Source organism: Dasypus novemcinctus, chromosome 3 (genome assembly GCF_030445035.2).
Source record: "Dasypus novemcinctus isolate mDasNov1 chromosome 3, mDasNov1.1.hap2, whole genome shotgun sequence".
Taxonomy (NCBI): domain Eukaryota; kingdom Metazoa; phylum Chordata; class Mammalia; order Cingulata; family Dasypodidae; genus Dasypus; species Dasypus novemcinctus.
Genome location: NC_080675.1, coordinates 13,018,265 through 13,035,037, shown reverse-complemented (window position 1 = coordinate 13,035,037; position 16,773 = coordinate 13,018,265). Strand labels below are relative to the sequence as shown.

The 16,773-nt window shown below is 39.3% G+C and overlaps 1 protein-coding gene across 4 annotated transcripts in view; it reads left to right on the top strand.

Annotated features, from left to right (window-relative positions):
- PPP4R4 (protein phosphatase 4 regulatory subunit 4) overlaps window positions 1-16,773 on the top strand; it is a 233,038-nt gene that overhangs the window by 101,893 nt on the left and 114,372 nt on the right. The window lies entirely within an intron of this gene.

The window sequence follows — 16,773 nt, the reverse complement described above, 5'->3', positions numbered from 1 at the left end:
CTCTGGACACTTGGGAACTTTGCCCTGATTTGCAAGCTCTTTTCCATGGCCTCTGCTGCATGCTCATGAAAAAGAATGGGGGTCAAGGCAGGAGGCTGGAGAGAGCCAGCCTTGGTGGTGCAGGTATTGTGGTGATTGGCTGCTGCTAAAGGATAGGGACACAACATTTCCCACTTCTTCATTACTTCTCCCTTAGGAAGCAAAAGTCTAAACTCCTGGGGAGGAGCAGAAAACAGTCTTTCTTTTAGACCCAGGTGGAGGTCTTTTGCTTCTGGGGGAGTGGTAGAAGCCAAAGCCATTTGCTTCTGGAAGAGAGATAGGAAACCCTTCTTCCCCCGTGACCAGGAAAAAAATCTGCTTCTGGTAGCAGAAGCCCTCTGACCTTGAGGGAAAGGCAGTAGACTAGACCCAGGACCCTGCATCAATATAAAACAGAGATCTGCTACCTATGGGGAAGGGACCCTGCCAACGATTCCCCTCAAAGATACAAGGTTATGGAAAGTAGGATAGGAACACTGAAAAAGGTCCAATCCAAGGACCAGGTTCAAAGCCCTGACTAATACTGATCCTGGACCAAGGGCACTGAGAATCCTCTGCACTCACCATGAGCCTAGTATGTAGTAATAAGCAACAATAGTCTGCCTCTGGGGAAAGGGCAAGAATACAGACAGAATCCTCTTTTGAAAGCTCAGAGTAGAGCAGGATTTATGGGTACCTGTGATATCTCAGGCTCCCCTTCTCCTCACATTAAACACAAGGTAACTGGCCCACTGCTGGAGGAATTTAAAGCCTGTGTAACAATGAAAGTACACTAGCAGCAACAAAACTCAAACCCAGCTCAACTACTGACTAGACAGACTCAATGCCCTCTACTAACAGCCTAGCTACTTATTTAATTTCATTTCTGGGCACAAATTCTGTTACCTCAGTCTTTACTGAACACTAACATTCAGTAAAAACTCACTAAGCACAGAAAATAAAGAAAAAAATGAACATTTACCTTTACCCATAAATAAAGCAATCAATAGGTCTAGTATCTGTAATGACCTATATGTTGGAAATATCAGACTGAATTTAAAATAACTATGAGTAATGTATTGGAAAATCTAGTGGAAAATGGAGGCAGCATGCATGGGCATGTAGGGAATTTCAGCAGAGAGTCTCAGCAGAGAGAAACTCTGCTAATAATTCATATTTTTAAATTGCTTTTTAATTCTTTTAAACATGCTTAAGTAGTCCTAATTTCAATATATGAAATCTTTCCAGCTCTGTTTCTGTTAGATTTCTCATATGGTACTATATTTCCTTGTTTCAAGATTTTTGACTTGAGTTTATATTTCTTGGAAGTTTATCTCTGGGAATTTTTTTTTTATTGACTTTGTAATAATATTACATTAAAAAATATATATATGAGGTCCCATTCAACCCCACCACCCCCACCCCACCTCCCCCCCCCCCCCCAGCAACACTCATTCCCATCATCATGACACATCCATTGCATTTGGTAAGTACATCTTTGGGCACCTCTGCACCTCATGGTCAATGGTCCACATCATGGCCCATACTCTCCCCCATTCCATCCAGTGGGCCCTGTGAGGATTTACAATGTCCGGTGATTGCCCCTGAAGCACCATCCAGGGCAGCTCCATGTCCCAAAGACGCCTCCACCTCTCATCTCTTCCTGCCTTTCCATCTCTGGGAATTTTTTGAGGATTACTTAAAAAGAAAAATGTAAGCAAAATAAAGTTCTCTTAAAACTTTTTCACAATAAAATTCCAACTCTGTTTAATCACATTTCAAATCTTTGTCATCAACTATCATCGGTGTTTTCCCACGTGTACTTCCATCATGAGTCTTGATCCTGCAGCATTTCTTTAAAAATTGACCATTGTCCTTGAAATTTTCTTCCAAGCGACTAACATGTATTCTGTATGTTTTGATACTGGTTCTTTCTCCATGCTGCTGGAGGGAATCAATAAAAGATTTGTAGACAAAAGCTAGAACCATATTTCTATTTCAAATGGTCTTCAATGGTTTGTTGACTGCCACTTCAAGCAAGGGATAGTAGTTGTACAATATTTCAACATTTTAAATGCTTATTTAATATTCTAGATAAGTCTTACATCTATAATCCTTTAGGTTAAATTCTACTGTGTTTTGTTTCTTTAAACTCTTCCATGATGGTTTATTTCCTTATGTGTTTGGTTTATTGGCTCCTGTTTCATTGATTTTAACATGAGAGACTTCTGAGTGACCTAGATTAAATGAGATATTTATGTAGAGCATAACTGATTGCTTTTGCTGGGCATTCCCAGTCTGGGACCATATTAAATTAATTTCTCAGTTTATGGTTTCTTGCACTTTACAGATAGAGAGTGTAGGGAGAGAAGTGGTCCAATATTTAGAGCCTGGGAACATAAGGACAGGCCTCTCAGGAAAAAGAGAAGAAGTAGCTAATGAAGAAGGAGGGAAATCAGGAGATTGCAGTATCCTGAAGGCAAAAGTAAAGAAAGTATTTTAATTTAGTTAGCATGGTCAATATAAAATACAGAATGTGTGTCATGAGAATTGTGCATAAGGAATTATATTTTCTTGCTTTCTACCTGAATGCTTGGGCATAGGTATTTAGCTCTCCATTATAATTACCATACTCATTCTAAATAATTTTAGAGAGTAGGTGTTCTGCTAGGGATTTATAGGTACTAAATTCTCCAGTTAAAATGTTGCAAGTATTTAGGATTTTTAACCTCTTTTAAATTATGAAAGCACACACACAGAAAAGTAAAGTACAGCTTTTTGAATTATGACAGTCAATATCCATGTTAATTATCACCCATGTCAAGAAAGAGAATATTGTCTACAGCCTAAAAACTCTCCTATGCTTTTTCAATCACTATCCCCTCTTTCTTTCCCATAGTTAACTAACCACTATCCTGACTTTTCTTCTAATTACTTCCTTTGCTTTTAATTATATTTACCACCTATTCATCTATCCCTACAAAGTCTAGTTTTGTCTGTTTTTGAACATTATATATATAATATTTATATATATATACATACATACACACACATACACATATATACATTACACACAGCATATATTCTTTTGTGACTGGCTTTTTCACTCACCATTGTGAGATTCACATTTATTGTTGCATATGGCTATAATGTATTCATTTTCATTGTTTTATAGTGTGTCATTATAGGAATGTATCATGATTTACTTAATTATTGTACTGTTGATGGACATTTTGGTTGTTTCTAGTTTTTTTTCCACCACAAATAATATTGCTATGAATATTTTAAATAATTTCTCTTGTGAAATTGCTGAGATAGAAGTTTTGAGTATGTTTGTAGAAAATGAAAAACTATTTCCAAATTGGCTTGTGCCAATAAACATTTCTACCAACAAGGTGTGAGATTTCCTATTGCTCTATGTCTTTACCAACACCTAGTATCATTTTAATATATCTTTTAGCATTTCTAATGGGTGCACATTTCCATGACTGCTCATGACGTTGACCATATATTCCTATGTTTATTGGAGATTTTCTTTGAGAAGTGCCTGTTCAACTTTATTGTTCATTTTCCTTTTGAGTTGTCATCTCTTTCTAATTGATTTATAGCAGGGGTTCTTAACTTTTTAAGTTCCATGGACCCCTTTGCCAGTCAGGTGAAATGAATACTACAGTAATTTATTTATTGCATACATTCATAAGTGAAGGAAATGCTCAAATTCAGTTAGAGGTCAGAGAAAATAAAAATAATAAGTTGATTTTTTTTCATATTCAAGCTCATGTACCCCCTGAAATCGTTCCATGAACCCGATGGGGGTCTGTGGACCCCTGGTTATGAATCCCTGATTTATTGAATTTCTTTATTCTAGATTCAAGCCCTTTGTTGGTTACATTTTGAATTATTTTCTCCCACTCTATGGCTTATGCTAATGTCTTTTATTTTTTTGTCTATAAACAACATGATTGTGTTTTATTGGATTTTAATCCAATCTGACATGCTTTATATTTTAAGTGGAACATTTGGTTCATTTACAATTAATGTAATTGCATGTGTCCGATTATTATTTGCTTTTTCTTTTATCACCATTTCTGTGTTCCTTTTTCTTTAATTTCTTTCTTGCTCTTGAATTGATTAAATTTTATTACTATGCCTCCTCCCCCTCTTATTAGCTTGGAAATTATATATTCTTCTACTTTTCTTTTGTACTTTTCTGTCTGTATGACCGTAGAGACTACAACAAAGACACTTGCCTAATCAAAGTTTAATACTCATTGGTACTGTTACCCAGTTCCTGGATAATGCAAGAGCCTCACAACACTTTACCTTTATTTAATCCTTTTCTGATTTACTTGTTATGGATGTCAGATATTTTAGTGGTTTATGTATTTTAAGCCTCACAAGGTATTGTTGTTTTTTATAATTAATATTTAATTAGATTTAGGAACATATTTAACATTTTGTTGTCTGTCATATTACTGGCTTTCCATTCAGAATCATTTTCCTTCTGCCTGAAAAACACCTGTTAGTATTTCCTTTAGTGCAAGTTGCTAGTGACCAATTCTGTTTTTGTTAGCCTGAAAATGTATTTCTCATTCATTTTATTACACAACCTACATCTATAACCTATTAATTTGGAAAGATACCAACTTAGTCTCAATACTATACATGTTCCCTGCTCTCATATTCCTCTCTTTTCCCTCTTTAGGTTGTTTTTGTTCCACATTACCTCTTTATATTTTGCATGTCTATTATCAGGATACATGCCTTTTTCTTGTTCAATTGTATTCAAACTCTCATAGGAATTAAAGAATAGAGTTGTGTGTTGTGGATACCACACTATTAGGCTTTTCATTTTCCCTTTTAGTTACCCTTACTGAAGATCTTTATTTCTTCACACTACTCAGAGTCATTCTTTCCTGCTTTTGCATTTAGCCTACAGAATACCCTTTAGTAGTTCTTGTAGGGCAGGTCTTTTGTTGATTAACTTTCCCTGTTTCTGTTTACCTTTGAATATTTTAAACTCTCCCTTGGAAGGAAATTTTTGCCAGATTAAGAATTTTTGGTTGGTAGTTTTTCTTTTTCAATACATTAAATACATCATACCACTGCATTTTTGCCTCCATGGTTTCTGATGGGAAGTCAGCACTTGTCATCTTGTTGAGGATCCCCTGTATGTGACAAAATGCTTTTCTCTTGCCGCTTTCAGAATTCTCAATTTATCTTTGGCATTTGACATTCTGATTATGTGTCTCAGAATAGTTCTTTTAGGATTTATTCTGTTTAGAGTACATCATACTTCTTGGATGTGTATGTTTATGTCTTTGATAAGTGCTAGGAAATTTTTGGCCATTATTTCCTCAAATATTCTCTCTGCCCCTTCCCCCTTCTCTTCTCTCTGAGACATCCACAATGCATATGTTTGCATTCTTCATGCTGTCACTTAAATCCCTGAGACACTGAAAATTTATTCTATTGTTTTCTGTATGTGTTCTTCTGACTTTTCGATTGTCCTGTCATCTACTTCACTGATTCTTTCTTCTGCCTGTGAAAATCTGCTGTTTTATACCTCTTGTGTATTTTAAATCTCCATTATTGTGCCTTTCATCCCCGTAATTTCTGTTATATTTCTTTTTTTTTTCCTTTATTTTTAAAGAAGCTTTAGGTTACATAAATGTTACACCAAAAATACAGGGAAACATTTTTATATATCCTATATAAATGCCCTGAGAACTCCCTCCCAACCATGTGTCCCCCATCAATAACACCCCACACCAGTGTTCCTTCCCTGCCATAGTTGAACCTCTGTGGTCCAAAGTAGGTGCTGAGGGAAGGGAGAGGGAAGAAAATATGTGATGTGGGGACATTTTTGGGACTGTTGTTGTCCTAAATGATATTGCAGGGACAGATGCTGGACATTATATATCCTGCCATAATCCTCTGAATGGAGTGGGGGAGAGTGTAAACTACAATGTAAACTATAATCCATGTGGTGCAGCAGTGCTCCAAAATATATTCACCAAATGTAATGAATTTGCCACAATGATGAAAGAAGTTGTTGGTGTGGGAGGAGTGGGGGTGGGGTGGGGTGTGGGTATATGGGAACCTCTTATATTTTTTAATGTAACATTTTTTGTGATCTACGTATCTTAGACAATTTAAAAAAAAAGAAAAAATATAGGGGATTCTCATATACCCCACTCTATTCCCCTCCCATACTTTCCTCCATTAACAACATCTTTCATTAGTGTGATACTTTGTTACAATTGATGAACACTGTTATGTTTCTTTTTAAACTTGAACATTCTTCTTTATGCTCACACATTTTTTTTCTTAAGATCCTTTAGCTCTCTCTATTTTCCTTCATCTCCTTGAATTGATTTAGATTTGTTTGTACTTCTTTGATTAGTTGTTCAAAATTCTGTGTCTCCTCTGAAGTTTTAATTTTTTCCCTTGCCTGAGCCATATGTTCCTCTTTCTTAGTATGGCTTATAAATTTTTTGCTGATGTATTGGTATCTGATTAACCTGATGAGTTAACTCTGAATGTCAGTTTCTCCCTCTTGTCTAGGGTTTTATTGTTGATTGGCTTTGAATTGAGGCTCTTCTTTGACACTTGTCCCAACTTATTCTGGAACTTTAGAGTAGCCTGTGTTTGACTGTTCAGATTTTCTCAGCTCTTCTTCATCTAATTCTTGCCTTGGATTTCAGCTACAATTTTTCAGATTGCACTTCTTGTGCCATTGCTTCACTCCCAGGAGAAAGCTTCCTTTCCTATGTTCCTTCTCCAGGAATCTTGATCTGTTCTGTTTGTTTTTGTGCATATTTTTCTCCCCAGATCCCATGTTTAAATCTCTCCCTTACTCAATGTGCCATTATCCTTACATTTTCAGTCCTGGGACCTGTCTTGTCTTATAGAATTTTGGGCAGCCCACCCCTTTTTTTCCTGTGAGGGTTTTCTGCCTCTGGTTTCTTCCCTATTATGGTATCTTGCCTTGGGGACCCAGATGGGGTCAATCCAGAAAGGTGGGTCAATCCAGAAAAGTCCTTTTGTGTTTAGGTGGCATATGGGACTGAGTGAAGGGGAATTGTCCAGACTGGCATGTCTGGGAAGAATACCTTCTACTTGATATTGGAGATTTCTTTTCTTTTCTTTTTTTTATTCAGCATTTGTAGAGTCCTTCTCTAGTCTCTTATCATCCTCCAGAGTTCTGAGCAAGTGGAATTTGTTCTTTTATTAGCTGATTCTAGGCGGAGACTTTTCCAGGGAAGACTTTCAGTGGATGTCTTATGTCACCATGTTGATGAAGTCACTCCGTCACATTCATTTTAAGTAGATAGTTTTTTTTTAACTGGCATAGGATTTTACACTGCTTTTGTATATGCTTTATTTTCCTAGGTGACTCAAGCAAAACCATGAAATGGGTTGGCTTAAACAATGGAACTTTATTAGCTTACAGTTTTGAGGCCAAAAGAAAGTCCAAATCAAGCCATCATCAAGTAGAAGCTTTCTTCTTGAAGTCTGACATTCTTGGGCTGGCTGCTGGTAATTCCTGGCTCTTCTTTCACATGGCAAGGCACTTGGAAATGTCCTAGCATTTCCCTTCTCTGTCCAGTCCAATTGATGTCCAGCTGCTTTCTTTCTGTGACTTTCTTTTCTCTATCTGTCTGAATTTTACTTCACTTATGAAGGATTCCAGTAATAGCATTAAGACCCATCCTGATCAAGGTGGACCACACATACTTAACTGAAGTTATCTCTTCAAAAGGTTCTACTTAAAATGGGTTCAAACCCACAGGAATGTGTTAAATTTAAGAACATTTTTCTGGGCTACATACAGCTTCAAACCACCAGAATATAGATTTTTCTTCCCCCCTCCCTCTCTCTCTGCCTCCCTCCTTGCCTCCCTCCCTTTTTCTCTCCCTCTCTCTCTTTCCTTCTTTTTTCTTCCTTTCTTCCTTTCTTAATTCTTTTGGCATATAGACGTTCTGTTTAATCTGTGGTTTGTTTTCTTTTGTCAGCTTTGGAAACTTCTCAAACATTATCTTTTCAAATAGGATTTTGTCATATCTTCTCTCTCCTTTCCTTTTAGGACCTCAATTTCACATATATTAGTCCTTTGTTTTAGAATCTTGCATATCTTTTACTTTTTTTTTCTCTATTTTCCATCCTTTTTTCTCTTTGTACTTCAATCTGGGTGTTTTATCCTTACCCATCTTCCACTTCACTAATTCATTTTTTTTTAAAGATTTATTTTATTTATTTCTCTCCCCTTCTCCCCACCCCCCATTGTCTGCTCTCTTTTCCAATTCACTATGTGTTCTTCTTTGTCTGTTTGTATTATCAGGTGGCACTGGGAAACTGCGTCTCTTTTTTGTTGCATCATCTTGCTGCATCAGCTCTCCTTGTGTGCTGCACTACTCCTGGTCAGGCTGTGCTTTTTTTTCATGTGGGGCAGCTCTCCTTGTGGGGCACACTCCTTGCATGTGGGGCTCCCTACGCAGGGGCACCCCTACATGGCATGGCACTCCTTGCACATGACAGCACTGCTCATGGGCCAGCTCACCACACGGGTCAGGAGGCCCTCAGTATAGAACCCTGGACCTTCCATATGATAGGCCGACACTCTATCAGTTGAGCCATTTCTGCTTCCCTAATTCATTTCTATTTAATCTTATTTTGATTGTTGTATTTAGTTCTTTTAAAAATCTGCCACATCCTATTTTTCATAACTTTGAATTTTCTGTTGAATCCCTAGTTTGAGTCTTTTATCCTTTTGAACTGGGTTTGTATCAGGTAACACCAACACCTGGCATTCCTTTTAGCATGTTTCTATTTCATGATTCTTACTCATATTTTCTTATCTCTTCATGTGACCAGGTATTTTTGATTGTGTGTTTGATCTTGTATTTGAAAAATTATTTGTAGACATAATTTGAGACCTGGGATGTTATCTTTCTCTAGAAAGGATTGTGTTTACCTCTGGCAGACACTTACATACACTAGAAATAAAAGCTCATCTTAATCCAATTTCAGGTGTTGAATGATTTGAACTTGGGCTGCTTTCCCTGCAAGAGCCAGTCTACTTCAAGTTTACCCTTACCCCTAGTGCAGGGGTACTTAGCAGTGCATGCAAAGTTATCAAAAGAATCATTCTGGCCCTCAACCTCTCAGGAGCTTCTTCTAGAATCAACAAGTGTCCCCAGGGGAAAAGTAGGCCCAAACTGCATGCTTACCTTTCTGGATTTTCATTGTCTTTAGATCCTGGATGGGTACTACTTCACTACCTTGTTAGTTTTCAATGTTTTTATATTTTGTCCAGCTTTAAAAATTATCCTCATCAGGAGGCTTGGTTAGATTTACTTAATCTTCCATTAATGAAAGAGAAACTTGTTTCCTTTTATTTTTCCTCCTTGATTTAGTCTCAGATCAATATTAATCCAAAATGTTTCTGTTTATATATCTGGATATGTTCTATCTACACATAACCCTCTATCATACCATGTCAGCACACCTAGCCATGTACAGATCAATTGATTGCTCTCTTATGCTATATTAAGAATAATATAAAACCTAGGATTAAATATTCTTCCAAAACACTTGTGATGGATTTCCTTATTTACACTTTGAGTTCTTAAACACCCTTATTTTTTGCTGGAAGTGAAAATATGTTTACAGTAGCAGATCTCCACTTTTTGTTGTATATTCTCTGTAGGTATTCTTACCCATACCCATACATTTAAATATCATCTATATAAATTCTCTTATTTATAAGCAGAGGTTTTTTTTTAAATGATTAGATCCCTATTTCCAAATCCCTCTTTTTAATCTCTACTTTGATGTCTTCAAGGCATCTCAAGGTTAACAAGTCCAAATTAAACTCATGATATTTATCCTCATATTTCGTCTTCCTCCAGTGTTCTCTATCCTAGTATACATCCCACCATTATTCACCAGGTTTGGGGAGTCATCCTTGATATCATCTATTCTTTTACTATTCCATTATACGATACTGTCTATTTTATTTCATAAATATTTTTAATTATGTACCTCTCTCTAACCATATTATCCCACACTGTCCAAGCTACCATGAGGGTTTATTTAGATAAGTGTAATAGCTTCTCATGTGATCCTCACCTACTGCCTCCCTCCCATTCCATCCTGATTTATTTCCCACTTTATGAGGTTCCATTTAAAACTGTATAAATCTGAACATTCTTTTGCTTAATGCTTTGAAGGCCCTGTATAATTTGGGCTCTATTTCACTTATCTCATTTCCCTGTCACTTGTACTTGAGACACACTGACCTTTGCCACTGTTTTGACTATCATGTTCCTTCTTGCTTCTCAATGCTGGGAATGCTTTATCTTCCACTGCACTTGCTTTGCTAACTCCCTTTATCTGACCAGTTGTCTAGTTATTGTTAGAAAGAAAGCTGTACCTGTAAGAAAACAAAAGCTCACCTGATTGCAGAGAAAAAATTTATTAACGATCTTGGAAGAACGGGTGCGACCTGCATAAAATGGCCGGCATTCCAAACAACAAGAAACACTGACATTTATACCCTAAACCTAACATGCAGGTCCCTCCCCTGTTCCCCATTGATTGGGTACTTCAGGAGTTACAGCCAATGCGAGAGATCTAACTACCTTACCCGGTTCCCACTCTGAGTTGCCGCTCCTGGTTCCCTACATTCTGGTGGTCTGGGCAGTCTCAGCACTGCTTTCACTCCTGCTGCTGCTTTTCAAATTTGGCGCTGCTTTCACTATTGGCCCCACCCTTCCTTCTCACCATTGGCCACCCTTGCTTTGGCCCCACCCTTGCTTCTCACCATTGGCTGCCATCGCTTTGCTGCCACTTTTCAAATCCTTGGCACCAAAGTTGCTAGAACCCGTTCCCTCCCTCCTCCGAGTGTAGAACTGGCCCTGGCTTCTCCTTTATGTAAAAATTAAACTTAAGCCTTTCCTTACAAATCCCCCCTCTTTCTTTTAGACTCTTTTTAGTTTTCAATTTTCACTATTTAGTTTCTCAAATCTGCTCAGAGCCTCCTCTTCTTCATCATAGAGATCTTCCTCTTTAAGGGAGTACAAGTTGTTTTACTTATACTGCACAGGCATCTGTTTGGTTAGGGCCATTTCAGTGAGTTTTTGAGCTAACTATCGGGTACATGGGATGATACAATATCCAACTGCTCTGAGTACCCCAGCCACGATGATAAGGGAAGTCAGGACAGACAGTGCCACTCCTTTCCATTTTCCAAACCAGCTTTTGAACCATCCTGTGAGTGGGTTGTCAATGATAGAATTTTCTGCTAACTCTTCAGATAAGGCTGTTAAGCCTTTCAAGGCTTTGGTGATAGTCCCATCTGGGGCCATATTATTGGGGATGAAGGTACAGCAACTATCTCCAATCATAATACAGATGCCTCCTTTTTCTGCTAGCATCATGTCTGGGGCTATCTTGTTTTCCCATGCCATTCAGCTAGTAGCATCCAACTGTTCTGCTATTCTTGTAATTGCATCTCTAGTGTAATTGATAAATCTTTGTTGATTAAAATATATATATGGGTAATCCAATCCACAATTTTGTTAACAGTGACCCACCAGAACAAGAATGACTCAAATTCTGCAGCTACGTGATTTCTAGCTTTAAATTTATTTGGGATTCCCTGGGGAACTCCTATACTATCTAGATAAATTGAGTCATCAAAGGAACCAGGTAAACTTCTTTTCTTTCTCTTTCCCTGGTTTTGTGTTTCTTCCTCTTTTTCAAATACCAGGGTAAATGGGATGGCCAATTGAGCCAGAGCACAGGTTCCTCCCACTTCTCAGGTAACATCCATCAGAGGATGCTTTATCCACAGTGCACCAAAGGTCTGCTTAGGGTATGACCAAACTGGAGAAATTGCTAGTACTATCCTCACTCACGTTCCATACTTGTGTACACAAGGCCATGGTCCCAAGGTTCTGGACCCCTTTTCCCCATCTAGAGAGACAGACTTCCTGGACCAAGGTGGGAAGCCCCTATGGCTTTGATGTTTCCCTTTTTGACAGGCGGGAAGAGAAAGGACAACGTACTACAATTTGGAACAACTACTAGCATTCTGGAAGAGGAGCACCATGTGCTTAAACTCCGTTTCATGCTCTTCCGTACTTAATGGAAAGGGTATGATAGGAGCAGTGGCCGGCCTGTTGCACAAGCATAACAGTTACTTTTGTTCAGACTCGGGACTGTATATTTGATCCATTCTTCCCAGGCATTTGTGTCTCCATATCCTGTCTCTATTTCTATGGTCTGCTTTAAATCTTCTGCCTTAAGTATCCTGGTCACTTTACGATCATTCTTCTTCAGGGAACTGGCCTTTGGTGGGGTTTCCCTTGGTATTTCTGAAGGGTTAGCTGGAGGGGATGATGTTGACATCAGATCTGCAGGGGGAGGGAGGACTCAATTATGGAACCTCCCCAGAGGATCTTTACCTGTAATGTCCACTCTTATCCCATAGACTCTGTTAGGGGAAGAATAACTGTTGTTATTGCTGAATTTGTCTGCCTTTCTAATGGTTATCACCACTGGGTTACACTGGAGATTTTTGCAGTCTGGTGGGGTATTACCTTTATAAAGAGCTATTTTATCCTCCAATGGTTTCCAGTGAGTATGGCTTCCACCATTCCTGGTGGTCCACCCCTTGTACTCAGGAGTCCACCACACAAAGTTCCAATCAAGACTGGGGGGAGGTTGAGATAACCCCTCAGTGACTCCAGGCATAGATATTTATTTAGGCCATTCACCCACCACTGATGTCCTAAATCCCCATATTTTATCATTCAGCAGGTGTTAAACTGCACAGTCTGAGACTCTAGGTCTTCAGTTATATTTACTATCAATTTAACAGGGCTTGTTATGACCTGAATCTGAAACATCATAGTCAGTATAATTATTCTCTTTTCAGAAACTTTAAGTCCTTCATCTGCTAGTCTCTTAAGGCACTAGACAAGGCTATAGATAATAGCCTTCCCTCTAAGTGGAGGGATATCTCCCTGCAAAGATATAGAGTCCAACCAGTCCCTCCCCCTTTCTAATATGCCTTCCCAACTATTGCCTTCTCAGAGTGATCCTTAAAGAATCTGAAGTTGGAGTTATTTCCCAGGACTTGGACTGTATTGTTGGATACTTATCGTCCATTTTGGGTACTTGTCCTTTTACTTGAGAGTAGTAGGTCCAGGCTTTTTCTGCTGTCTGGACTGCAATTTCAGTTGTCAGCAAAACTTGAGAGGGTCCTTCCCAGGTTGGCTGAAGTTTGGACTCCTTCCATGACTTGATTAGGACCCAACTGCTGGGCTGATATTGACGGACAGTGAATTTGAGATGAGGGTCTGGGCCAGCAAACCATGATGCCTGAGGGCTGACAAAGAAGAAGACAAAGCCAGTATATAATTCTTAAGGAAGAGATCCTTTGACTATAAGGAAGGAAAGTCTCCAGTCCTAGGAAAAGGCAAGCCAAAAAGCATTTCGTAAGGAGAGATTCCCAGTTCTTTTCTAGGGGCAGTTCTAATCCTCAGTAGGGCTATGGGTAAGCACTTAATCCAGGGTAACTTTGTTTCTAAGCTCAATTTAGAAAGATGCTTTTTTAAAGTCTGATTTATTCTCTTCACTCTTCCTAAAGACAGCTGGTGCCAAGGTGTATGGAAGTTCCATGTAGCAGCCAAGCTTTGCATAATATTCTGGAGTACATGGGAGGTAAAGTGGCTACCATTGTCCGAGTCTATATTTTCCAGTAACCCATAATGAGGAATGATTTTTTCAAGGATAATTTTGAAAGTTCCTGATGCTGTGGCTGAGGCTGGAGGACATGCCTCCACCCATCCTGTCAGATGATCTATAATAACCAGAACATACTTTAGTGGACCCACTGGGTACGTTTCAGTGTAATCAACCTGAATACTCTGGAATGGCCTGAGGTCCGGCTCCTTTTCCCCTTGTTTTTGCTTCCTTAAGACTTTCTTATTGACCTTTTTGCAAATTATTCATTGTTCACTGATTATTTAGCTACAGTATAAAGGCCCATGCATCCAAAATACTTAAGAACCAGATCATACATGTTCTGTACCCCCCGATGACTCACTTGGTGTAAGACTGCTAATACCTCTCTCATCACTTGTTTATTCAACATTTGCCTGCCATCCAGAAGAATCTATCTCCCTTGATCATCTAGGGTCACTCCTAACTGCTCCAGCTCTTTCACTGCCTTTTCAGAGAATGTGGGGACCTTGAACTCTTTGGGAATAGAGGGTATCAGGATCATCAACTTCAAAGGGGAATTAAGGGAGGCTTCCCCAGCCTCTTCATCTGCTAACCTATTGCCCTTTGTTTCAGACATATGACCTTTCTGGTTTCTGTTTACATGCACCACTGATATTTCCCTGGGTAAGAGTAGATTGGCCAATATTAGTTTATTAATTCCCTGTGGACTAGCCCTTTTCCTTTGCTATTAATCAATACCCTCTCTTCCCAAATTTTTCCAAAGGTGTGGACTATCCCAGAGACATACTTAAAGTTGGTGTAGACTGTACTATCCTTTTCTTCTAATAATTTGAGGGTTTGATTTAATGTATACAATTCACAAGTTTGAGTGACCAGTCATTGGGCAACTGGCCAGCTTCTTTTACCTCATAAGTTAGTCCATCTACAATTGCATAGCCATTGTGCCTCCTTCCTTCTAGGACCCTGGAGGACCCGTCTATGAACAGTTTTTCCCCTGAGTGCAGGGGAGATCCTCTGGCTTGGACTGGACTCGGGTCTGATACACAATCAGGTCTAGACAGTCATGGTCAGGAGCCTTCATTTGGTCAGATCCCTTCTAAAGGAAGGAGGCTGGGTTTAGGCTATGGTCTGTTGTCAATACCAAGTCATTTTTTTCCCCATTAGGATAGTCTCATACTTCAGAATTCAGTAATCAGTCAGCCACCTTCCTGCTTTCTGAGACAAAATAGTTCTGACCTGATGAGGTGTGCTAACGCGTAAGACTCCTCTGAAAGCCAGCTTCCACTCTCTTCTACCGGGAGAGCAGTTGTTGCCACAGCTTGAATGCATCCAGGCCATTCCCTAGACACAGGATCCAGGATTTTGGAAAGGAAGGCTACAGGTCTCCTTTGACCTCCCCAGACTTGGATCAGAACCCCCAATGCTGTCCCTTTATCTACTGTAACAAACAGGTAGAAAGGTTTCTCAAGGGAAGGGAAGGCTAGAAGAGGGGCCTGCACCAGTGCCTGTTTGAGCCCCTGTAAAGCCTCTATCTCCACCTGAGAGCTTACGCCTTCATTCTTAAAGGGGTGCTGAGGTGCGATGGTCATTCTTTTGTAACTGCTTCCTGCTGGTTAGGGGCAGTAGACCTTACCTGACAAGAGTGTAAAACCCTGCTATTCTGTCATGGTTGGAGGAAGATGACTGTGGCACCCTGGGTGAAACTGGCTGAAATCCCTACATGTCTAATAGGATGGAAGAAATAAACTAAATTAGAATTTTGAGGATATAGGGTTTCACAGAAAGGGTACTGGGCCACAAAACTAGAAAAGTCCAGGTGCCTAAAGTCTACATCTTCTCAAAGTTGATGGGCTTTATTGCAGGTTTTCATAAGAAATTGGTTTCCAAATCCTAGGTTAGGAAAGGTTACCCATAGACTATCTTGAAGGGGTTAAGCTAAAATAGATCCCAGCCACCTTGTTTGCTGTTTCCTTCCTGGTGGGAAAATGCTTAGCCCTGGCAGGATGACATGTGGGTTTGCCAGTCCTCCCCAGGTATGAGTGGGAAAGGTTTTAGAATAAGGGCTAGGAAGGAGACTTGGACTAAGTATGTTCATTAACTACTTAGAAAATGAAATTTACCAGGACCTTTTAACATGTTCAATATCCCTCTGCATATGATCTAGAAAAGATATTACCATAATAATGAAGCATATATCTAGAATAGATATATGCTTGTTAGTTGTCCTGGGTGAGATCAATGAATTGGAGAGTAGGTGTTGCAACTCCATTGAGATTCAGGGCCCAGCTGGCACATGGAGACAGCCCAAAGATTTAAGTCTCTTGGACATACACCTACCAACTGTATTACTAATTATAGTTCCAAATAGAAGGACAGAAGAGCTATGTGTAGGGAAACCATAACTGAGTCCAACTTTGTCACATTGGGGAGCATAAATTCCAAAGTAAGGCCCACTGGCAAGGCACCTAATTCCTGAGCATTCTACCCTGTATATAGTGTCTGGATGTCTTCAGAGCCCTCAAGAATCCCACTATTTGGAGTAGTATCTACTTTGGCAGTTAATGTGATCCTACTGAGATGTGCATGAGCGTAACCTCTGGAATGACTCCCAACTCACTTTGAAGTTTCTTAGGCCTATAAACTCATTTGTCTTTACCTTTCCCCCTCTTGGTCAAGGTCTTTTCCCAGTTGCATTGCTAGTTAGTGGTTGGTAGTAATCCCTTGGTGCCAGGGCGGCTCATCCTTGGGAGTCATGTTTCACACTGGGGGGAAGATAATGCATTTATATGTTGAATTCTGTTTAGAGAGAGGCCACGTTTGAGCAACAAGAAGGCTCCCAGCAGGGAACTCTTAGGCACCCTATAATGGTAGGCTAAGTTTCAATTTCAAGAGTAAAGGTATATATGCACAGTCATCAATATCAAGGGCCCATTAATGGACTATCCTCCTTTACTAGTCATTGACCCTGCATTCTGGGATTCTTGCTGATCCATTTCA